The 25,714-nt window shown below is 32.4% G+C and overlaps 1 protein-coding gene across 1 annotated transcript in view; it reads left to right on the top strand.

The window, feature by feature from the left end:
• The window catches only part of mub (poly(rC)-binding protein mub), a 413,814-nt gene that overhangs the window by 92,943 nt on the left and 295,157 nt on the right, over window positions 1-25,714 (top strand). Inside the window, exon 2 of the mRNA XM_072540672.1 lies at window positions 15,409-15,443. The gene's annotated coding sequence lies outside the window, so the exon portion shown is untranslated. The remainder of the gene's footprint in view (window positions 1-15,408; window positions 15,444-25,714) is intronic.

Here is a 25,714-nt window from a genome sequence, read left to right as displayed (position 1 = left end):
TGTACCACGGTGCATTTGGGATAATGCGGAAGGTCTTCGATTGTAATCTCTCCAGTATGTCGATATTGGATTTTGACGCAGATCCCCACAGTTGGTTCCCATAGCTCCATATTGGCTTTATCACTGACTTGTATACTAGGATGTTATTGTATAAATTCAGTTGTGATCTTTTTTCTATTAGCCAGTATATTTTATTGAGTTTCAGACCCAACTGTTTTCTTTTCGTGAATATGTGTTTCTTCCACGTTAATCTGCGGTCCAGGTGCATACCTAAGTATTTTACATCATCCTTTTGTTGTAGTATTTGGTTATTTAATGAGACGGTTGGGCATGTACCTTTTCGATTAGTGAACGTTATATGTACTGACTTGCTTTCGTTAACTTTAATTCGCCATGTTTGTAACCAAATCTTTATTTTGTCGAGATTGGTCTGGAGCAGTTGTGAGACGATATAGTGCATTAGTGCACTGATCCTTTACTTTTAGAAGGAAATGCCGGTCGGAAAGATAGGACTTGAGGATTAGGAAGTTGTTGAGAGGGACTTGTCTTATTTTGTATAGCAGGCCAGTGTGCCAGACTTTATCAAAAGCCTTCGAGATATCCAAAAAGGCTGCAGAACATTATTTCTTCTCTTCTAAGGCTTTGTTTATGGAATTGCAGATTCGGTGAATTTGCTTAATGGTAGCATGCTGTTCTCTAAATCCAAACTGGTGGTTGGTATTAGCTGCTGTTGTACGAGGATTGGCTATAATCTGTCTAGTAGTAGTTTTTCAAAAACCTTTGGCATCACTGAAAGTAGACTGATAGGTCTATAGAACTTAACTTCTTCTACAGGTTTGCCTGGTTAGGGTATTAAAATGATCTGTGCAACTTTCCACAAAAGGGGATAGTAAGATTGCGTTAAAAATCTGTGTTAAATATTGCACTCCTTTTGGGGAAGTTCTTTTAGAATTCTTGTAGAGATTAAGTCGAACCCTGGCGACTTCTTCAGATTCAGATCTGCTTGGATTTTGTTGAAAACTTGTTTGGCAGTGAATTTCTCCAATGGTGCTTCTAGTTGGTATGGAGATTCTAAATACGATTGTATATTATCTTCTGCATCGGGGTTGTTGTTTTGAGTATGTGGTTAGAACACTTCTTCCAGATATTACTTTATTACTTTTGGCTCATTGTCCGTTACTATCCAGATAGCAGGATTAGAAAGTTGTGGTCGATTAATTTTTCGTTTTGCTTTCCATAGTGAGTATTCGGAGGCTTCCGTGGCAGATATATTTTGTAAATATCGTTTTATGTCATTGTTTTTATTGTTGTTTAACAATGTTTTTAATCTTGCTGTAACTTGGATGAATCTATTTTTATCCTGTTGTGCTCGGGTTCTTTGCCAGATTTTCCTTAGTCTTCGTTTTTCTGCGATTTTTTCTTTTATTTTGTTTGGTAAGTCTTTTTGTACGATTGCTTTTGTTGGTGTAGGTGTTGATTGCCAGCCAGCTTCCTGAATTTTCCTAATAAATCGTTTATTTTTGTTTGCTTTACATTTCTTTTGTCTGGACTATTTCGTTACCTTTTGTCGAAGTTTTCGACTTTTTTCCACATTTCGGATTGATTTAGAGGGATGGAAGGTGGGTTAATACATTAGGGTTGCTGTAAGGGTTGGAAGTAAGACGTATTTAAAAGTTGAGAAATTTGCATATTACCTTGTAATTGTTGATCAGTGCACATTTGGTATTGTGGATCGTACGCCACTGGCTGTTGACTCGTAGTTGGCTCGCAATTCATCGGCTGTTTTGATTGCAGAATATGCTGGTTTATCGCCGTAGAAGCGAAGTCCATTTTCGTTTTTTTTGGGTCCCAAAGATAAGCAGAATGCCGGTAATATCAACTGTCTCGTTTGAAATTCAAGTGACTCCAAAGAGATCGTAGATATTATGACATTTGAAAATTGATGTACAGAAAAAGAAAATAAAAGTCGTTATGTACATTATTTATTGTTCATTATAAGACAAAGTTTCTAATCATAAGTATAAAATAAAAAAAAATAAATTGAATTCTGTGATAAAAATAAGAAAGAAAAATTTTTGAATGTTACTTCACTGTTATTGTAAGCTAATATTACATAATTTTATCATCAGATGAACGATGAATAAAATTATAAAGCACAATAAAATACCTGAAGAATGGAGAATGAGCAAACTAGTTCGACTATTCAAAAAAGGAGATCAAAACAACCAGAAAATTACAAAGGTATAAACTTGTTAAATACTACCCTAAAACTTACAACTAAAATTTTACGAGAACTAATGAATAAGAGGATAAGTTTAACAGATTAACAACAGGGTTTTCGTAGTTAAAGATCGTGTACAGATGCAATATTCATTATATAGCAATATACAGAGTAGAGCATAGTATAATAGACCAGTATTTATGTGTCTGATTCAATTAAAGAAAGCATTTAACATAGTAAGACTCAAAGATGTAATCCATCTTATGTATAATAGAGAAGTTCCCCTTAATATTATAAAAACTATTGAAAGCATCTACCAAAACAACAAAATAGATTTCAGAATAGATGGATAACTTACAGAAGCTATAGAAATAGCGGAATAAGACAGTTGGACTCATTGAGCCCTATGCTCTTTAATTTAATCATGGATGAAATCATCAAAAGCATTAACGAAGGAAGAGGATACAAAATGGGAAACAAAGAAGTAAAAATGCTCTGTTAAGCAGACGACGGAATATTGATAGCCCCAGATGAAGATAGTGTGCAAAGACTGGTCCACAGATATAACATAAGATCAAAAGAATTTACTATGACAATCTCATCTCATAAAACTAAAACGATAGTAATCAGCAAAGAACCAACGAGATGTAAAAAAGAAATTGATGGCATCGGTATTGAACAAGTAATGGAAATAAAATACGTTGGAAATACACTGTCCAGCTATAGAGACACTATATGGCGAAACAGACACATTAACACTGAAATGAAGCAAATAAGCAATTTATAAAGCCAGTATAAGAATAATAATGACATCCCTCAGAAACAAGACCCGACACATCTACAACACAAAGACTACTAGAAACAGCAGAGATGAGAGTACTAGAAAGAGAAGTGAAGACATTCCAAGAAAATATAACATAGTGCCTAAACGAATGGTTACTAAATAGAAAACAGACTGGAATAATCACATAAGCAAAATGGGTCGTCAAAATAGCAAAAGATAAGTCACTAATCGGCAGAAAAAGTATCGGATGACCGCGCAAACGATAGAGTGAGAAACTTTCACAAAGATATTAATACGTCAATGAACGAGCAGAATTGCTTACAAAGAGGAAGAAGAAGTAGATAAACGTTGACTAGCATTACCGCTGTTTGACCATGTTGGTATATCGATAGGGAGATTTTTATAATACGAGTGATAAATTGGCGGAATGTAGGGTAAGAGGTCTGTCATATCTTTATTTTTTGGTGCTTGTTCTGGAGCGTTTTGAGGTATACAGTGAAATTTGTATAATATTTTTTTTTTGAACTTCGGGTACTTATTTCTTTTTAGTTAAATCAATCAAAAATGGAATATAAGGTTTAAGGGTTTTTTTTTAATTTAAATTGTAATGGATCATGTTCTTTTAAATCTTATATATCCAATATTTAACTAACTAAACACATAAGCACATGTAGTTTTCTTTCTATTTGTAGTAGAATTTTCCAAGGCAACTGTACTAAAAAAATTACAGTTTTTATTTCCGTCAAGCATAAATGTAACTGTTTGCATTTTGCATTTTTTATGCTGTCTATCCATTGACCTGCATGTTTATTTAAAAAGAGTTTATTAAAAAATATCAAAAAAGTTCATTTTACCCAAATCGGTCCTCTCTCCTAAAGTATAAATAGAGCTAATCTCTCATGAACCAAAAAAAATCCCCACTTTAAAGAAAATTTAAGCTTGCATACAAATATCGTGAAGTGTTACTTCACTTGTGTACCAGCCTTCAAGTCAATCTAATCGACTTGATGGTAAGTCGTTTATTTAGATCATTTCTTGTAACTGTTCCGCTAATTTCGACTTTTTATTATTAATTAAAGATCTTGAGGTTTCACTTTTGTTTACCATTGCATTTTGCATCTTATATATTACACCCTGCAGCTAGCTAGATACCTCTATGCCACTAGTTAGATACATCCTACTGCTGCATGTTGCTTGTCGTTGCATTATCAGCTATATACCATCCTGCCGCTGTATTAATTATGACACGGTCCGTGTTTCTGTTGACACAAACTCCGAATTATTTATTGGTGCCAGTCCACAACGATTACGGCATCTTTACCTGAGGACATACATCTCAGATATGTCCCAATAGTATGAACCTATAAGTACATTATGTTGCTTTCCTTTATTCGATCAAGAGTTTTACAAGCAGATATACTAAATGAGTCACCCATTTCCAAAATCAGTTAAATCCACTTGAAAAAATTTGTGGGAATAGGCCAATAACTAGTTGCGTACCTACCGTCATAGGGAACGTGATAAAGTTGTTATCAAAAAAAAATTAAAAAATAAAGCTTTTTCCTAATAAAAATTGTATAAAATTAAAGAAAAAATGTAGGCACTGTAAAATATTAAAAATTTATTATAGCTGATTTTGGAACAGTAATAGGATTTAACTACTTTTGAAACTATTATGTCATAGTATTATATTGTTGTGAGGGCAAAATTTTTGCTTTAGTTAGATTGTTACAATAATGAAGCAATTTTTACTGAAAAGTTTTATTCGTACATTTTTTTAATAGTATTTGGTGTCTATTTTTTTAATCAATAGATTCGTCCTCAGCATTCAGTTCAAAATCATCTTCTTCGTCATCTACAGGATCGATTGGTTGTTGCAACATTTCCTCAAAAAACTTTAACTTCTGGTTGTTTTTCCAGTCTGTTCCATAATGGAGATCCAATAAATACTTTATATCTTTAATTTTCGCGTCTTTAACTGCCACACCTTCTGGTATTTCCGGAACAGCTTGATTTCCGAAAACTTTTCCTCTTTTTAAAACTGACTTGGGCTCACCCGTTTCAAAGTTGTAGTTGGCCTCTCCTTGGATCAAAGCTGTGTTTGGATTTCTTGTAGATCGTGTGAAAATGATTTTTTTAGCTTTTTGAAATTGGAAATGCCACTGTCCTGGAGGTTTTACCACAGCTTCTGTGACACTTTTCCAGTTACTGACAGAGCAGTCTGCACCCAGCTTTATCACAGTACAGGTATTTTTAATGATATCAGTGTATTCGTCTGGATTGTTGATAACACTGAAATTTTGAAACTGTCGTTCTAAAATTCCAAAGACTCGGTCTGGCGGGATGAACGAATGTCCGACTACAGGAAAGTATAGTACCCCCTTATTCACGTTACGAGGAGCATCCTTAATAAGCCAACTGATAAGCATACCAACAACAATGGTGTTTTTATTTTGTCCCCCACAACCATCAGAAAAGAGTTTGACTGTGGTGACATTTTCAAAGTTCGAGTTCTGTAATCTATGGTACAAAGCAGATGCTATTTGATTGGATCCCTTTTGATACTGGTTTTCTGTCCAAAGATAGGAGAATGTGTTGTGGTAATTTCGTGTGGCTTTGGAGTGCCCCTCACATATAACAAAGTTATAAAGATACAACTGACGCTTATAGTACGCAGCCTGATCAGGTATTTTAGGCAACACCAAGTTTTTTTGGCAGTCATAGCTGAACACAAGCTCGTTATCATTGTTCTCTCGTAAGAACATATAAAATTTCTCAGCACGAACTTTATGGACTTTCAACTCCAATTTTAAAGCTGCTCGTTTGTCACCATCCTTTTCGGTTGCTGTCTCGCATTCAAGTCGTATACATGTAGAACACTTATCAGTGTATGGGGCATCAAACCCGATATTAAAATTGGTGGCAAACACGTTTCTGAAGAAATCATACTTGCATGTTAATTTGGGAGTTGGATGTTGCTCACTGTACATATACCACATTTTTTTAATGCTCAGTTCACTCGGAAGATATTGTCTGTGTTTGTTCTTTGCTCTACAGTAGTGTTTCTGCACTGGTACAAAAGATTTAATAAAAGTTTTGATGCTTTCTTTCTTTGTGTTAAACTTTTCAAAGTGGCGGGCTCCTCCACGAGTTTCAGATGGGAGTACACCTGTCTGAAGAAATTTTTGGCAAAGTAACTGCACCCGGTTTCGACTTTCTTGGAGTATTGCAAGTAATGCCGCTCGACACACTTTAATATTTTCTGTTTTATTGTGTCTTTGCTTAGGTAAGTAGAAACTAGTGCTTACCATTCTTTTTGAGGTATGTTCTGGAATCCGGGTTCTTTTTGCAGAAAAACCCATAACATGTTGCAGAATAAATTGTGTCTTCGATTGTAGGTCCGCATCTTTGTAATATCTGCGATGGATTTTTGTTACGTCTTGCAAGGAAAGCTCTGAGCATCGATACTTGCTTTTGCTTGGATGTTTGCAGTTTGGCATTTGAGGAAATCCCTTTGGACGGTGCCTAAAAAAACAACTTTGTTACACTTTCAGTTACCTAATCGCTTTCGCTGTAGTTGACGTTATGAGAGTTTAGGAAAGATTAGCCTGAATCTTTAAAAAGGTATAAGTAAAGACGAATAATAACGGATTATAAAAGGTGTCTCGTAAATGTGCCAATAAATTTCAGGGGATAAAAGTATACCTCTAAAAAACATTAAAAATGGTTATGTTAACATACCATTCAAAATCTGTCGTTGTTGAGATACTTTTTTTGTATTGTTTGCCGATATCTCTTAAAATTTTAGTACCTACTGTAGATATGATGAAAGTTTGTATACTAGTACTACTTGATAAAACAAGCATTTTTTTCTAAATTGATCATTTCCAGAGGCGCAGATACAGAGTAAATTTTGGGTTTTTATCCCAATAACTTCTACGTCACTGTAAAATAATGAAGGTTGTTGGCATATTGACGAAACACTGTATAAATTTTTATTATAATAATTACAATTAACTTACCTAGATACTTTTGCAATGGTTTTTTTCCAAGTGGAAGGATTGCTTTTTCGTTTTTTAGCCAAAGAACCAGTTGCCTCTGCTATTACTTCAACATTATCAACGATTTCAGGATTTTCCGCTGGCCCCTCCATGATATTAAGAACTGTATCGTCCAGTAAAAGCACCTGTTATGGTTTATTTTAATGTTTTGAAAAAAAAAATAGTGTTATGCTTTTAGGTTTGTCTCAATACTACAATACAAGCGCTTCTATTTCTCACAAAAAATGTTTAACTACCTGCTTCGGTGGTCGATTTGTAACTAACAGTGGCTGTGGCACCGAACTCATGGTCATGTGGGTTTAGTATTTCTTTTAACTTGTTTTGACATCGTGACAGATTTAACTGGTTTTGAAACCGACCACCGAATACATTTAACTGCTTTTGGAACAGTCCGAACTTTTCAGCCGGTATTTTCAACGCAATGTAACTGAGTTTGGAACAGTTTGAAGATACACACATGTAAGGAGACTAACAAAGAATTCATTGAAATCATAACGTCCATTTTTTTAAATTTTGGGTTTAACTGATTATGGAACTGGGCGACACAAATCCCCTTGTATGGAATTATTAACGTTTCAATACTTTATTGTTCTTTGTGACAAAGGACAATTCATATTATAAGTACGATCAAAATATTTTTGAATAATTTCGATTTATATACTTATCTGTTTTACTTACCTGTATTTTGTAACGTTATAAACGTCACATCTTTATTAATTTATATTTAAATAATTATTTTATTTTAATTTCTTTATTAATGTATTAATTCCTTAACCTTCAGTTTCTTTTTTACTATTTATGCATTGGTAAAATCACAGTAAACGTAAAAGTATAAGCGAAAAATAAAATTTTAAATTTCCACTTTAACACCCTGTATCTTTCATAATATCAACATTTTATTAAAGCAAGTTGGCTTAAATCGTAATATTTTAAAGTGCAGAATCTACGGTTTACAAGGTTTACGGTTGTATACAAGTTTTTAGGTTTTCGTTTTAAATATTTCATGATTTTTTATTTTTAAAATAACTTTTCCTTAACTTACTGATTTATTCACTGTAATGTAATATACTGTAAATTAAAAATGTAAAATGTAATGTAATGTAAAAGCTAAATTATACAATGCATAATTTAAAAAATTATTTGTTTTACTATAAATGAAAATAAACAATTCTAAATGTAATTATTTCTTCACTATTGTCACTATTTTTTTTAAATCGAAGCAATACGACCATTTAAAAATTAAGAACTCTTACTGTGTACGAAAAATCTCAAATACCAAATGACCAACACAAAGCATTTCCACCCTTCAAAGAAGTCATTACAAATCGAACACTTTACAATTTTGGCTGATTCGTAAAGGAAAAAATCCATTTAAAAGACCATAGAATTTGCAGAATATTCGAGATTAAATTTTAACTGGAAATAATACCAGAAAATATTTAAAGTCGTAAAAAAAAAGGAGTTAAAAAATTACGGTCATATTTTTACCCAAAATTATTAAATTGTCTGTTATGTGATTCACAGGATGATTGCCACATCATCCCAGTTTGTCATCAGCTTTAACACTCAACATGTTAAAACTTGTACACTTATATATGTTGTAAATATATATATATATATATATATATATATATATATATATATATATATATATATATATATATATATATATATATATATATATATATATATACTCACCACTCTTCGAGTGTACCTTAGTTTATTTTGGATTGACGGTCGTACTCCTTTTCTCTATATGTATATATATATATATATATATATATATATATATATATATATATATATATATATATATATATATATGTATATATATATATAAATATATATATATATATATATATATATATATATTGAAATGATATGAATATAGGAGAAAGAAAAATAGTGTTTAAAAAATTAATTTATAAGTTATATACTAGATAATATTAGATATAAAAAGTATTTGGTTATTTTAATAAGTTATATACTATAAAATATATGTATGTGAGTGCATTTTTAAGAAATTAGCATATAATAAGTGTAAAAAGTGTTTTTTTAATAATTATAATATTGTAAATATATTTAAGTGAGCCATGTGCATAGGCAACCAAAAATACTCTGAAAATGACATTCAAGTGATGGTTGCGAATATAAAGTGGAGTTATTTGTTATTTAAAATGTTTAGTTTACATATAGTTACGGATTTGAGGTAGTGTAATTTATTAATTTAGGTTGTTTAAATTACATATAAGTTTATATTCTGATCTGAAAAGCCTAAATGTCAACAAAATTCTCGATAGAAAAGTAAAGATTTCTCTAGAGCACAGAATTTAACCTTTGTTTACGGCAGAACCTTCGCGAATATGGTTATGTCTGTGGATCGAAGATATACTTTTTCGAGAACATTCATATATAGAACAACTCGAATATTTCTTTCCAGATGATTATGGAACATTGAAAAGGTATAAATACTCGGTGATTTGGATTCAAGAGGGCCAGTCAAACAGTAAGCAGTCAGTAAGGGGGTCCAGTCAGTCAGTGAGTTAAGATGAAGTCAGTATAAAGATGGTCAGACAATTAGTTATTAAGAAGACAGACAATTATCTTTAGTGCCTTAGAAAATACCAAACTTCAAGACTACCTTCTCCCACTTGGAAATATAATTCAACCGAAAAATATAATCTTCTCTTCTAGATTATCTTATAAACGCATATGTATGTATTTATCCAATAAACAAATAGTGGACGATTTTATGAATAATCATGGTCAAATAGAAATACAAGGTGAAATTGTCAGAACAAGAAGGTTAGTTACACCAGCGGAATGACTTGTGCTCTCCGGCGTATGTCCTTCAATATCGCACGACTTGCTAATTAGTGAGTTACAAAAAATCGGCATAGTTCCTGTCTCCCCCATGACCTTCCTCAAAATAAGTGCTTCTATGCCTGAGTACAATCACATCCTTAGTTTTCGAAGACAAATCTATATCAGTCCTCACAATCTAATACTACCAGAGTCATTTACTCTTGTTTTTGACAACACGACATATAGAATATTCATTTCTCAAAACAGTTTAGCGCAACAAATATATCCTTGCAAGCATCCGATGACACAAACCCTTCTCAGTGTGAACAAATGTCTATTTCTAATATTCCGGAGATACCGAACAAAGTAGATGCATTAAATAAGGACAGTCACATAATTAATCAACCAAAAAGAAACTTTGATGAAATTATTTTACCTGAAGCAGATCCATCTTCAAAAGAATGTAACATTTTTCCACCACCAGTCCAAGCAAAATCTAAAAAAGCTAAAATTAGTTCAGCAAGCACTTCTGAATGCTCATTTTCTCTCTTACTTGACCCTGATAAAAACTTCATAGAAAATCACCCTCTACCTTTCCCTCTAAACGTTGATCAACTTAACATGCTCCTAATCAATATCACGGGATCACCAGATCCTATACCCACAATTCAAGAATATACCACAGACCTACCAGCTTTGTCCCATATGCTCAGTCAAGTTTATCCCCATTTAAAGGAAAGATCCATAAAACGTAAATTCACGTCCATAATGAAAGAAATTAGTAATTATATTAGCAGTGAGGCATCGGAAGCGGAAAGTGACACATCTCAGTTAAGCCAACATTAATTAAAAACATCCCTTTTTGTCTAGTCCTTTCTGACTCTCTCAGCGCCGTCAAAGCTATGCAAAATGTATACCCTAAACACCCCATTGCGAAAATTATCAGGGCCGAATTAATGAAAGCTCAAGAAAATTTTAGAAGAGTCCACTTCCTATGGATACCATCTCATATAGGCATAGAAGAGAATGAAGAAGCAGATACTAATGCGCTTAACGCTATCACCAGTGACATATCAGAAACAGAGTGTCGGAGTATCGCAGGCGACCTAAAAGGTTATTTCAAAAATAAGGTGTTAAGTGCGTGGAATCGGGAGTGGAATGACTCTAGTTCGAAACTCAGAACCATCAAAAGTGATATTTTTTCATGGAAGTCCACAGCCAGAAGTAGAAGATGCCAAACTATTATTACACGTCTACGACTTGGACACTGTAGGTATACTCATGCCTATCTCTTCTCAAATAGTGAACCTCCAAAATGCGAAACATGCAATACAGTATACAGTATAAAGCACCTCTTGATAGACTGTTCTAAATATGTAAATCAAAGACAGTCTTACAATTTGTGAAAAAACCTGAAAGCACTCCTCAACAAACGTTTAGTTCCGAACAATTTATTAGGTTACTTAAAATGTATAAATATGTTACACAAAATTTAACTTAATTAATTGTTACAAATGTTTAATTGTTCACAAATTGTAATTAATTGTTACAATGATTGATTGTTACAAATGTTAAATTTAATATTATTACAAATGTTACAGGAATGTCGCTAATAACCTTTGGGTGGATGCAACTTTATTTCTTTAAAAAAATATATATATATATATACCTAAAGAAGTGATTTCCCGAAAAAAAAAATTGCAAGTGCTTTTCTGTCTAATTGACTTGCTTAAATCGTTCTTAAGATTTTCGTAGTGGAAGTCGAAATATTAAGCATGCATTGGTTAAAAATGTAATTTTCATTAATCCCAATAATAATTGTGGATTTATCCCATCCCATATATTTAAATTAGACATGCCACAAGAAAGAAGTTTCAGTACCTTGAGAAAATGATAGATCATAATGTGTTTGAAACGATGAATTCGTTTCTAGTCATCATATATTCACTCTAAGGAGGTTTAAATTAAAATTGTATGAAAAATAACTAACAAAATATAGACATTAAATGAGAAGAAAAAAATTAAAAGAGTCTCTCTCACTAAAAGATTTGATTCATAACGATTGTAAAAATTTAATAAAAGTCATAAATGTCATCTGATTAATAACAACATGGAATCACCTTGTTGATGCTACTGGTTTACAAAATCGTGTACATGGATTTCAAACCTTATGAAATAAGAGAACTTCCGCATGTATTTCGCAAAAACCATTTGTACATGATCAGGTACACTTATTTTAATATAATTTGAAGCCACTGGCTCCATCTATGAAAAATCGGTTTAAATAATCATTACCAACTAACATGGCGACCAACAGAAGTTGTGAAATAGGTGAGTACCTTTCATTTATATATTTTTTATTTTTATACAGTTACGTTGTTGCTGTTTTATTATACTGCATGGTTTTATGAATATTTACGGAATATTTCTTGATAGTAATCTCATCGTTATGTGGTAAAGGTTTTTGAAAAAACTGTATAAAACATTATGTACACGATAGTGTACAATTGTACTGGAAGGTAAATTTCAGTTAGTTGTTTGTGTACACAATCGTGCACAACTGTATTCAGAGGCTATTTTGGATTCGAATCAAATGTGTGTTGATTACAGGCAAAAGTTACAACAAAATTTTTCTTTGCAGGCTTAAGAAACTCAAAAGCATCGATTTTCATGCGGGACGTGAGAGTTGACAAATATGTGAAAAATTTGATGCAGAAATTAGACAACGGGGACTTTTCGGATCTCTCCAATTTGTCCGAAGGTGAAGCTGATGATGAAGATCTATTAGAAGAAGCAGAAAATGTGGAAAGCCGCATTGAAGACATAGTTGCTGCAATGGATCCACAAGATGACAATAATGAAGATGAGCTTGGAGAAGATGAAATATTCGACGACGTAGGTGTAATAGGAGAAGATACTATGAACAGAAATGATGAAAATACTTTTGCGTATTTAACAACTAAAAACCAAATTCAATGGACAGAAAGACAAACTGCCCCACTAGCAATGCAAAATGGGACCAAACCTCAAGATGAACATAGCGATACAGAAGTTAAGTTGCCTATTGAATATTTCTCAAGATATATCCCGGCAGCTTTATTCGAAAATGTTGCAGAGAAAACAAATCTGTATGCCCAGCAATGTAACGATTTTAATTTTGCACACACGAATTCAAAAGAAATTGATTTCCTTATAGGTTTATACATCATAATGGGATGTTTGAAACTGCCTAGAATACATTTATATTGGGATAATGCTATAGGTATGAGCACTTTTATAAACAGTATGTCCAGAAACAGATTTTATAAACTCAGAACATATTTACACATAGTAAATAACCTAGAAAAAGATCCAGATAATACAGATGTTTTTTATAAAGTTCGACCAATTTGATGCCGTTTTGAAAAGATGCCGAGAATTAGAACATGAGAAGTTATGTGTCGACGAACATATATGTCCCTTAAAGGGAAAATTATCGGTGAAACAATATATAAAAAGTAAGCCTAATCTATGGGGAATAAAACTGTTTCTACTGTGTGGAGAAAGTGGACTGATATATATATATATATATATATATATATATATATATATATATATATATATATATATATATATATATATATATATATATATATATATATATATATATATATATATATATACGATTTTATTTTATATCAGGGAAAAAAAGACCGAAATTGACCAACTTTACAAAACAAATTTGGACATGGTGTTGCAGTTGTAATTCATCTTAGTAAAAGAAAACACATTATACACAATTATACTTTGACAACTTTTTTTCATCCTATCCGTTATTGCAGTATCTAAAACAGAATAACATTTATGGTGCCGGAACTGCCAGACTGAATAAATTTGGAAAACCACCTTTTCTCAGTGAAAAAGAATTTTCCAAGAAACCCAGGGGTTACATGGAACAGCTCTGTAGTAAAGACGGTGACGTTATTTTAGTCAAATGGTTTGATAACAGAATAGTCAATATGGCATCTAACTTTGTTGGTATTGGAGATAAAGATATCGTTAAAAGATGGAACAAAATAAAAAAAACATTTGTAGATGTTGAAAGACCAGAGGTAATCAAGCGTTATAATTCTTCTATGGGCGGTGTAGATAAAATTGATTTTTTATTAGGCTTATATCTCATATTTATCAGATCGAAGAAATTGACCCTTCGTCTTTTCTTCCACGCAATAGATATGGCAATCTGCAACAGTTGGTTGGAGTACAAAGAAGACTGTAAAAGACTAGGTGTTGACAGCAAGAAAATTCTCGATCTTTTACATTTTCGAATGGATGTTGGAAATTCCTTGGTACTTGCTGGTACAATGTGTGGTAAAGACAAGAAAAGGGGTCGACCAAGTTTACAAGACGTAACTTTAGAAACAAATTCAAACAACACTAAAAGGTGTAGATTTGAAACTCGTCCCATTGACACAGTTCGATTAGATAATGTAGATCATTTGCCTATTCACAGTGGTGAGAAGGGATTGGGCGCTGCAAACAAAACAACTGTAAAGGGCGTTCACATTTCCGGTGCAGCAAGTGTAATGTTTATTTGTGTCTAGGAAAGGAGAGGAACTGCTTTTTGACCTTCCACTCGAAATGACTTTGTATTTGTGTTAGATTTTTTTTTGCGATTCATAAATTTTTATGTATTTTAATCTTAGATATAAGCTAAATATAAAACAAATAATTATTACTTGTTTCGGTTTATTTTTAAAGCTTTTACATAAAAAATACACATTTTTACCATTTAGCCCAACTACCGTTTGGTACTAATGTACACAAACCTGTACAACAAAATTTTTACATCTGGTGGGGGATTTTTTTTTTGTTTTTTTGTATAATCCCATTTATTTATACCTATTTAACTAAAATTCCACCAAAAAAAATTTTTTCCCTGTCTAACAATATTTCAGTAGCGAAAGGGTTAAATAACTTCATATAAATATAATTATTATTTTTTTAGCATATTATTTAGTTTATATAATAATTAAATTTACTAATAATAATCAAATAATATTTATTTATATTTTATTATTAATATTTGGTCTAAATCTGACTGACAGGTTTGTCATCAGTAAACAACGTATGCTTTGGTAATATGTTAACAGGTGGCATTAGGAGAAAACATAAGAATTTATTGAATTTGTTTAAAATATAAAAATAAAATAAATAATAAAATTACTTTATTTAATTTTAAATATATTATTTAAATTTTAAAAATACAAAAAACTTCCTACTGTTCCTTTTTTTTGTAAAAGGGCCATATTCCATGATCGATTTTCACCCTATATATAATTTTCAAGGCCATTTTAAGTTTGTGACTCATAAAAGCTATTATTCTGTGATCTGAGCAGGATGTTACGCTTGACTTTTTGGGCATTTCTGCAAAGGTTTATTGCATCTATTGTTTGTATAACTGTTATTTTTAGGTCATTTTCTTATTGTTAAACTATATTCTAAATTTAATTTTAATAGTTGTGCTTTGTTTTAATTTTAGTTTTGTTAATTTGCAGAAGCTGTTCGCTGAAATTAAGCCTTCAGAAAATAAGTAAGTAAAAAAAATATTAAAAACTAGATTATGATATAGATGAATAATTTTCAACCACGTCCAAACCTGCAATGTATCCTGGACTCCTGGACGGCCTTTTTACCGCTGCGAGAGTAAAAATTCTTTATCATCTGCGATCGTAATTATATTCAAAGCATTTGCATGGGCTATATCGAAAAGATCTTCAAGGCGTTCAACAAACTTCGCATTCTTCTCTTTATGAACCTCAGTTTTTCGGCTTTTGTGCATTCGGAGACCTTTCTATTCTTCGAAAACTTTCTCCAACTTTTAAATACTATGTTGAGCAGGCCTAACGGGAACAATAGCTTTATCCCAGAAATCCGTTACTACTTGAATGACATTGCGCAGCTTCCCGAATAGTTTTCTTTTCCACTGTATGGAGATACATGAAGTGTCCAAAAGCTTGCCTGTTTAAGGGTAGTTTTGCTATCAAAATTCTATGTTTACACGATCTAAGTAAATACACTTCGGTCTGTTTTCTCGTATTCATTATTTATCACGATGAAATGAGAAAATTGTATCCCCAAAGAATGCAATAGCAGTTTTCAAGTTCAATGCTAAAGTTATTGTTTGCTTATTTCATATTTTTATATATGTACTTCTTATAATATATATATATATATATATATATATATATATATATATATATATATATATATATATATATAGAGAGAGAGAGAAAAGAAATTTAATCTTTGCAGATTAGTTAAATAGTAAACTCTGAAATATTGGGGAAATCTGCAAGAAATACTCTAAGGTGTATCAATTGTTTCGCCGAACGTTTTCGCCAAAGAGAATTAATTTGGCTTCTTCAGGGCTGAAAGAGAATAAATTATAATTAGCTACCATATATTATCTATTAAAACATTATTGATCTTACCGTAACTTAGAATTGTAGAGTTAGAATATTAAAAAACTTTGCTAGTAACATAGTGGTGTTTTTTGTTACTATGTGCAAAAAAAAGATTTTTATAAGGATTGAAATGTATGGTAGCTTTGAACTTGACACGTAAAGGCTTACCCAAGGTCAATCGAAAAACCCAATGTAACTACATTTAAAAGGAGGTAATTCTTTGAATTGTCGGCAATAACTAAATTTTTGATTTTTAGATAGTTAAAAGTGAGGTTCTGTTTAACAACTAACATACCTTTATAATTAATTTTCATTAACAAAAAATATATAACATTCCCTTGCTTTTCTTAGATACGTCTCAATAAGATTCAATAATACATGAACAATATAATATAATTAAATAAAGAAAATCAAAATAATATTTCCCTTTACTGGGATTTAAATTAATTCGTTTTTTACCAATGAACCTTAACGACATAAAGACTCATACGAACTAATGAAGTTGTCAGCGCTTGCGTTCTGGCTTGCAGATTTCCCCAATATTTAAGAGTTTACTATATATATATATATATATATATATATATATATATATATATATATATATATATATATATATATATATATATATATATATATGTATAGAAAAAAGTAAGACACCAAATAACTAAAGCAAATAGAATATCTGCATGTTTGGGAAACTCTATTCGGGGAAATAAGTTTCTATCAACTGAAGTGAAAACCAGATTATATAAAACAGTAGTCCGACCAGTAATGTCACACACTGCTGAAATTCGAGCTGATACTAATGCAATATAAAGACTATATATTACTATAAACATAATATTTTTTTATTCTTAACAAGACTTTTAAGAGGTGATTAAAAGACTATTAGAAAATAGTATCGGAAATATAACTTAGGGAAGGGAGTCGATAGTTCGACCCCAAAAGTCTGCCGCATCTCCGTTATTATAACAACAAAACTTCTTAATGTTGTCACAAATTTTGCAATGACTCACACTGAATATTTAATATATGAAACGTAAAAATAAAGTAGAATTATTATTAAAAATGTAAAAAATTCTAAGAAGTAGAAAAACTACATCCTGTCTCCTACAATAAATATTTAAATACAGCAGATATTGTGTTCCTAAATAAGTTCTCATAATATATCAATGGAATGTAATACAAAAAATTCACTGCTCCAGCTGTTTCATTTATCCTTATTTATATATCTAAAATTTCATTTGTCATGCACATGCATTACATCCGCTAAGCCCAGTAGCAAATTGTACAAAAATAGGTAAGAAGTGCATATCTCAAATTCCAACAGTGTAATATTGAAACTCTTAAAAATTCCGCGAGGAATAACTGAAATGCATCAGAGACCATCAAGACTATTTTATGGCTCCCTGAGAATATCTATCTGCGTATTTTTCTATTTGACTCAAATGTGATTCACCTGCTCCGTTGTTTTGTCGGTAATAAAATCCAGAGTTATTTTTATTGCGAGAATAGAAATTGTTTGGCGTTAAAAGTACTGAGGTGTCCAATAAATTCTTTACAATGTGTCGAAATTGCAATAACGCAGACAGAAAAACTTTGCACTTGATTGTAGCCAGTTTTAAGCTGTAACAAAAGGAAACGGAAAAGGTGTTAGTCCCTTTCAGTGAGTGCTTATTTAAAGAAAAATTAATTTCTTTAAAAATAAATCTATAGTTTCGTATCTCTAAAATATTTTCTAATTTAGTAGGTGAGGTTATTTACTGCTAATTTATTGCTATAATTTTTTCGTCTAGACTTACCCATATCAATTCGATTTCGGTTTAGTTCGAGGAAGGTAAAAGAATAGCTTTCTCTATATTATTTGTTATCAAATAATATTTTCAGTTTTAGTAAAGCGTTCAATGTTGTAATATTGGTGATGAGTATGATCTCCATCTTGTAAGTTTCTTTTCATTGCCTCGTCTCCTTGATCTCTGAACGATTATTTTCGAGGTCCTTTTTTTTTCTTTTGGATTCCATTAAAAGCTTCTCTATATTTTTTGTTATCAAATAATATTTCCAGTTTAAGTAAAGCGTTCAATGTTGCAATACTAGTGATGAGTATGATCTCCATATTGCAGGTTTCTTCTTGCTTTTCATTGCCTCATCTCCTTTATCTCTGAACGATTATTTTCGAGGTCCTTTTTTTTCTATTGAATTCCATTAAAAGCTTTCTCTATTCCCATTAAAAAAATTTCCGCTTTTATCGTTAGTCTTTTTTCAGTATATAATTGATTACACATACTGAAGAAAATTATAATGTTCCTAAACCTCAAATAATAATAGAAGAAATACCAAAGCCCACAAGAGAAAAAATTGAAGAAATAATAAAAGATATGAAAAATCAAAAAAGCCCCGGGGAGAGCGGCATTGTGGCAGAAAGCTTAAAATATGGAGGAGAGGCTTTAATAAACCAACTTAATGTGCTAATACTAAAAGTGTGGGACTTCGAAGAAATGCCTTAAGAATTGAACAAGTCCATTATAATTCCTATACACACAAAAAGAGAGATAGAACTGAATGCGCAAACTATCTAAGGAATATCTTGTCTTGAGTAAACGTCACTTCATTAATGTCAGTGTCCCGTTTTACGTTTTGAATCTTGACAAAGGCAAGGGTTTCCTGCCGATTTCTATGGAAAATAAAATCTAGTTCCACATGTAATTTAATTTATTGAACCTAAACCCAAGAAAAACTAATTTTATATTATATATATATATATATATATATATATATATATATATATATATATATATGTTTGTTTTGAGGTTTCCGCGGGAGCTATATGTGCTGTCACTATTTTTCCGGGTTTGACTCCGCGTTGTAAAATGCTGGTTTACTTGAAAACCATTGTTTTGGCGACGTTTCGGCAAGGTCTCACTTGCCATTCTCAAGCCTGGTGGATCTACTTCTCGTCGTTACTCGATTAGTACTGTACAGTACTACAGATTAGTAGTACAGTACTAATCGAGTAACGACGAGAAGTAGATCCACCAGGCTTGAGAATGGCAAGTGAGACCTTGCCGAAACGTCGCCAAAACAATGGTTTTCAAGAAAACCAGCATTTTACAACGCGGGGTCAAACCCGGAAATATATATATATATATATATATATATATATATATATATATATATATATATATATATATTCAGGGATTCTACAGTATTCACTGCCTTCCCTCGCTCAACCGTTTTCATCTCTCTCTGTTGTCCCAGTCTCCATCGTTTAGGCCTCTCTTACTCATGGCGTCGTCTACTTCGTTCCTCCAAGATTTTCGGGGTCATCCTCTTTTTCTCCTTCCTATGGGGCTCCATTCGGTTATTCTCTTTATCCATCTGCTGTCGCTAGTTCTTCTTACATGTTCATACCACTTTGGTCTTTTTTGTTCTACATATGTTAGTATGTCTGTTTTTATTGATGTTCTTTGCTTTATTTAATCATTACTTCTTCTATCCATTCTTGTTACTCTGCAGCATCTTCGCAGGCATTCCATCTCTGTTGCTTCTATCTTACTGCTGTTTTTCTTGTTTATGATCCAATTTTCAGCCCCATATGTCATAATACTTCGCACTAATGTTTTATAAATATATGTTTTTGTCTTCATATTTAGGTGTCTATCCCACCATCCTGAATTAAGTTGTCGGATTGCTCTTCTTGTTTGTCCTAATCTTTGTGTAATTTCTTCTTCTGTTGTTGCCTTTTTCGTGATTATAAACCTCAAGTATTTAAATTTATCCTTTCCTTTGATTGTTACGTTGTCATCAATCTGTAGATCTTCTATGTCTTCTTCATTTGTAGATAGGTTCTCTGTTTTCGCGAGGTTAATATCTGGGCCAGCCTTGGTATATTCTTCTTGTAGTTTCATGTAGCTGAGTCGTCTTGGTCTTGTGCAATCACTACTTGATCGTCTGCAAAGCTTAACGTATATAGGTATTCGTTCCGTACCGGTACTACCATGCCTTCACATTTTCTTTTTCATGTAGTCAAGGCTTTCTCTAAATATATTTTGAATAGGGTTGGAGATGTGGAACAACCCTGCAGGAGCCCTTTTGTTGGGATGAAGTCTCCTATGATTCTTGTTCCCATTTTAATGGACAGTTTATTTTCTTTATACAGAGCTTTTGTAGCTTCTATGAGTTCCGTCTGTATTTCTAATTTGTACATTGCCTCCCATAGTTCTGACCTTGATCTTGCATGATCTTCCTGCCGTGAAGCCTGCCTGATCCTCACCGATTTTGCCTTTTATCGCTTGCTCTATCTTTTCTCGCAGTATCTTCCCATATAATCTTCCTATTGATGATATTACGCTTATTCCTTTGTAGTTTTCGCATCGTTTTCTTAACTATAGATGTCATATATGCCTCCGTCCATTCCTTCGGGAGCTGTTCTCCATTTATGGCTTTCTGAAATATCCATTGTATCATCCGGTGTAATTTTTGTGATCCGTATTTTATAAGTTCAGGTGAGATGCCTCCAGGTCCCGGTGCTATCTTATTTTTGATCGCTTTTATGGCCGTTCTCCTTTTCCTAACTCTTATTTCTATTTCTTGTTGTGGGGATCTGCTTCGTCTTCGCCTGTTTTCTTTTCCAATGAATTATGGTCTTTGTTCTGTTAACAGTTCCTTGTAATAGTCCTTCCATTCTTTTCTTAATAATAGAGCGTATCACTATTATTTCGGTGTAGTCCTCGCCTCTTCAGTCGACTCGGGCTTATACAAATTGAAACTCAAAAGGTTCAATTAATTTCTTCAAAATACTTCCCACGTTAATGGTTAGTGCACATAGGTGCCACCTGCTGTGATGAAGAACAACGAAAACGATTAAATAAATCGTTTTCTGTCCCTCTGGGCTATCTAAATGTAAAAAGATTATAGAAGCTTTCAGCAAAAGCTTGGTAGTGCTCTGATGAATTAATAGCCAAATATGATGGCGTTAGAGTACAAACTAGTCCAACCTTTCGCGTTTGAGTCGGTATTAATAAAGCGATGTCACTGTTATTTCGGTTTGGTCCCTACCTCTTCAGTTGACTCTGAGGTGCCACCTGCTTTGAAGGCGAAGAACGAAAACGATCTAATAATTCGTCTTTTGTCCCTCTTAGCTATTGAAATATGTACAAAGGTTATAAAAGCTTTCAGTAAAAGCTTGTTATTGCTGTGATGATTTAAAAGCCAAATATTATGGCGCTTAAATTAGTCAAACCTTTCGGGTTTGAATCGGTATCAATAGAGCGATATAGCTGTTATTTCGGTGCATCAAAGCATTAAAGCCTGCAATTTCTCTCTAGAAATATGTCTTCGTTCATATTATGATATGTCATATTTTATCTTTTTGAACTGATAGTCAGACTGAGAAAAATAAAAGCTGGAATGTTAGAAATATTCGCACTTGTCTAGAGCACTCTCGCTAAATACCACCATAACATCTAAATAAGAGAGCAGAAAATAGAAGCCAGTCTGTATTTCTCCAGTCTGTCTTCAGTTCTAGCTGTGCCTGATGAGTTTTCAAAAAAAAAAAACGTATCATGTCTTAGTGTGAATAAAGATAGATTTTTAGAATAAATCCCAGAAATCTGTTTCTTGAAAATTGATGTATTTTCATACAAGGAATTTTGCAGCTGTTACTGCTTTTCTTCATTTATCCGATGCTTCCACTCGTCATTTCTGTTCTGTTCCGTCATTTTTTATTTCTAGATCACATTTTCTATCTCTTCAATTAACTTCTTCTTCTTCAGGTTCCTTCTCCTATCGGAGATTGGAAATCATCATCGCTATTTTAATTTTTATTGGCCGCGCTTCTGAATAATTCTAATGAGCTGCAACCGAACCACTCTCTCAAATTTCTTAGCCAGGATATTTTGCTTCGTCCTGGGTTTCTCTTCCCTTGTATCTTCCCTTGCATAATTAACCTAAGTAATACGTACTTCTCGCCCCTTATTATATGACCCAGATATTGAATCTTTCTAATTTTAACAGTTTTTATGACTTCACATTCTTTCTTCATTCTTTGTAACACCTCTATATTAGTTACTTTTTCAGTCCACGCTATTCTGTGGATTCTCCTATAGCACCACATCTCAAAGAAGTTTAGTTTTTTTATTTCAGACTGTTTTATTGTCCACGGTTTCATGCCGTATAGTAAAGTAGAAAAAACGTAACAACGTAGCATTCTTGTGCGGATCTCTAGATTAAGGTTACGGTTGCAAAGTAAGTTCTTCAATTTTATAAACGTGTTTCTTGCCATTTCTATTCTAGATCTGATTTCTTTTGTTTGATCTCCATCGTCGGTTAGCCACGTTCCTAAATATTTATATGTTGTTACTCTTTCGATCGTTGTATTATTGATGATCAGGTTATCTACATTTTGTAGTTTTTTTTTTAATATCATTGATTTCGTTTTCGCGAGATTCATTTGCAGTCCGTACCTTTCACGTGCATTGTATACATGTTTTATTATGTACTGTAGGTCTTCTATGTCACTTGCAAATATGACCGTATTGTCCGCATATCTAATATTATTAATGCTATTTCCGTTGACCAAAATATCTTCCGCAATATCCATTAAAGCTTCTTGAAATATCACTTCACTGTAGACGTTGAATAAGAGTAGTAAAAGTATGCAACCTTGTCGAACTCCTCTAAGTATGCTTACTTCCTCTGTCAGTTCTCCTTCGACTCTTATTCTTGCTTTCTGATTTTGATACAGATTCGATATAATTTGTACATCTCTACTATCTATGTTTTTGGTCTTAAGAATACCTAAAAGCTTTTCATGTTGAACTCTGTCAAAAACTTTTTAAAATCCATGAAGCAAGCATATATATGTCCTGATTCATATCCAGACATCGTTGTGTCAGAACATTGACTCCGAATAATGCTAGTTCCTAGACCCTTTCTAAAATCCATCTATGAATCACTTATTTCTTGTTCTAATTTCGTGGATTCTGTTATGTATGATTTTTTTTTTAATGTGTGGCTCATTAATGCAATTGTCCGATAGTCATTGCAATCTTTAGCATTTGTGATTTTTGGAATCCTTACAAAAGTTGAGAGAAGCCATTCTTTGGGTATGTGTCCCGTCTTGTATATGGAGTTAAAAAGGTCTACCAAGACATCAATATTATCTTCATCAATTATCTTCAATAGTTCAATTGGTATATTATCGGCTCCTGAAGCTTTTCTACCTTTTGTGTGTTTTATGGCATAAATAACTTCCTCTTTCATTATTTCTTATCCCTTCAATCTTATCCTTTCAATTAACTTATCCCTTCATAATCTTCGTAGCTGCCTATTCTTCTTCCCATTGAACATCATTGCGAAATTGTTGCTATTCCTCTAGTTTGATTTTTTTTACATATCCCTATTAAAATAAATGTTTTTCTTCTATATATATTTTTTTTATTTCTTTACTTCTAATATGTTCCGCTGTGCAGCTCTACAGCTACCTTATATGAAATTTCGGTTGCTTATGAATTTTTGAAATATTGCTGTGATTGCTCTATATGTTATTCTACTGCATACTATGGTATTATAAATTCTCTTTTTTGTGCTAATAGCTGTGTATCGCATGATACCTCATTAAATTTTTTGATACATGTTATTCTCCACGTTAATATATTGATTATTTTCTCTTCTGTGGTTTCGTCTTTTGAATACCAACTACTTAAATTTTCTTTCTCCTTATTTTTCCCTACTTTATGATTTTTTACATGTACATTTTTTCTGTTGCTCTATAAATTTTCGGAGCATATAAATGCTAGATCTTCATTGACTTGGTTAGTTACAACTTGGTCATCTTCAAGATCTTCTACACTAACAAAAGTTAGTGTGTATTAGAACATTTCCTTCTCCATGGTTTTAGAATTTGTCTAAATGAACAGCGACGAATACAAAGAGCATCCTTGTAGTAAACCTTTTGTGATCTTGATTTCATGTAAGTATTTATTGCGGGCTTTAATTGTTACTCGGTTGTGGTCATAGAAATGTTTTACAGCTTCTCACAATTTGTTCTAATGCTAAATATTTTTAATATGTGAAAAGTAAAGCAATTATATCATTAAAAAGATTAATGTGCTTCATTATAATGTATTTTAACTAAATAATTTACTAAATAGTTATGTGTCTAAACTTTTTAAGTTTATATCTGAGATAGTTTCATAATTAGTATATTATCAACAACTGTCAGTGCGAGTGTGTCGTCGATAATATTCACCCACTTCTGATTTAATTCAACTATAATCTAACATTCATGGTTACGGGTTAATAGACAGTTGAATAGAGGCAGCTCATTCATGAGATCTTTTAATATCTCTACCATACCTTGTGTGAATTTGAATTTCGTTGAGCTTGTGTCATTTGTTCAAGCAGAAGTTCTGATAAGTAAATTTCTATAATAACAGTTGGCAAGTGGAAGCCTTTTGTCATCGCTGTCACAACACCAGCGTTTGAGCGCGTTGTTGGTTGGTTGGCTCGCCTTTTAAATAGATTCACAAACTGTGAACGTGTATTTTGAATGGAAAAGATATTTTATTGTAAAAATCTTTTCGAAGAAACAGACAACATACTCGTGTTTATGTTGTGTATTCTTTTTTATTTATATTGCCATGTTTTCTTTCGCTTGTAACAAGTTATCAACTATATTACATAGTCGTAGGTCGGTTTTTATTGGGTAATAATAGAAACTAAAATAAAAGTGGACATTTTGTTGAGTTATTATACACAATTTACCTTATTACCATGTCAGACAAGCTTATTATATATTTATATATATATGAAATAAAATCCATATAGTATGGCATTATAGCACAAATTAGTCAAATTTTTCACGTCTGAATCGGAATCTATATAACGATATAACAGTTATTTCATTATCTCTATTTCGTTAGCCGTTCGAGCTTATTTTTATTCATACCAAAAGGCCCAACTAATTATCTCCAATCTCTTTCCACCTTCAGTGATTCGAGTACAGAGGTATCACCTGCTTTGGTGGCGAAGAACTAAACAATTAAATAAATTATTTTCTATCCTCTGTCCTTTTGAAATGTGCAAAAATGGGCACCTATGTGCTCGAATCACTGAAAGTGGGAAGATATTGGCGACACTAGTTTTATTTATTGTCGCCAAAGAGACCAATCACGACACAGATTGTTATTTTGGCCGGCCAATCACAAAGCTCGTTACTAACTGCTTTGTCATTGGCCTCCCGGCGGAAGATTGCTGCGAATTCATAAACACTAAGTGTATAAAAGAGTATCACATCTTCCGATCGGGAGCTAGTCGTCATATACTACTAGACCTTGTGGGCCTGGTGTTGCTACCACACTACTTTGAGTTTTATTATTAATCCAGTAACCTAATA

Source organism: Diabrotica undecimpunctata, chromosome 8 (assembly GCF_040954645.1).
Source record: "Diabrotica undecimpunctata isolate CICGRU chromosome 8, icDiaUnde3, whole genome shotgun sequence".
Lineage (NCBI taxonomy): Eukaryota > Metazoa > Arthropoda > Insecta > Coleoptera > Chrysomelidae > Diabrotica > Diabrotica undecimpunctata.
The sequence above is the reverse complement of the archived record's forward strand: the minus strand, read 5'-3'. Positions and strand labels throughout refer to the sequence as shown.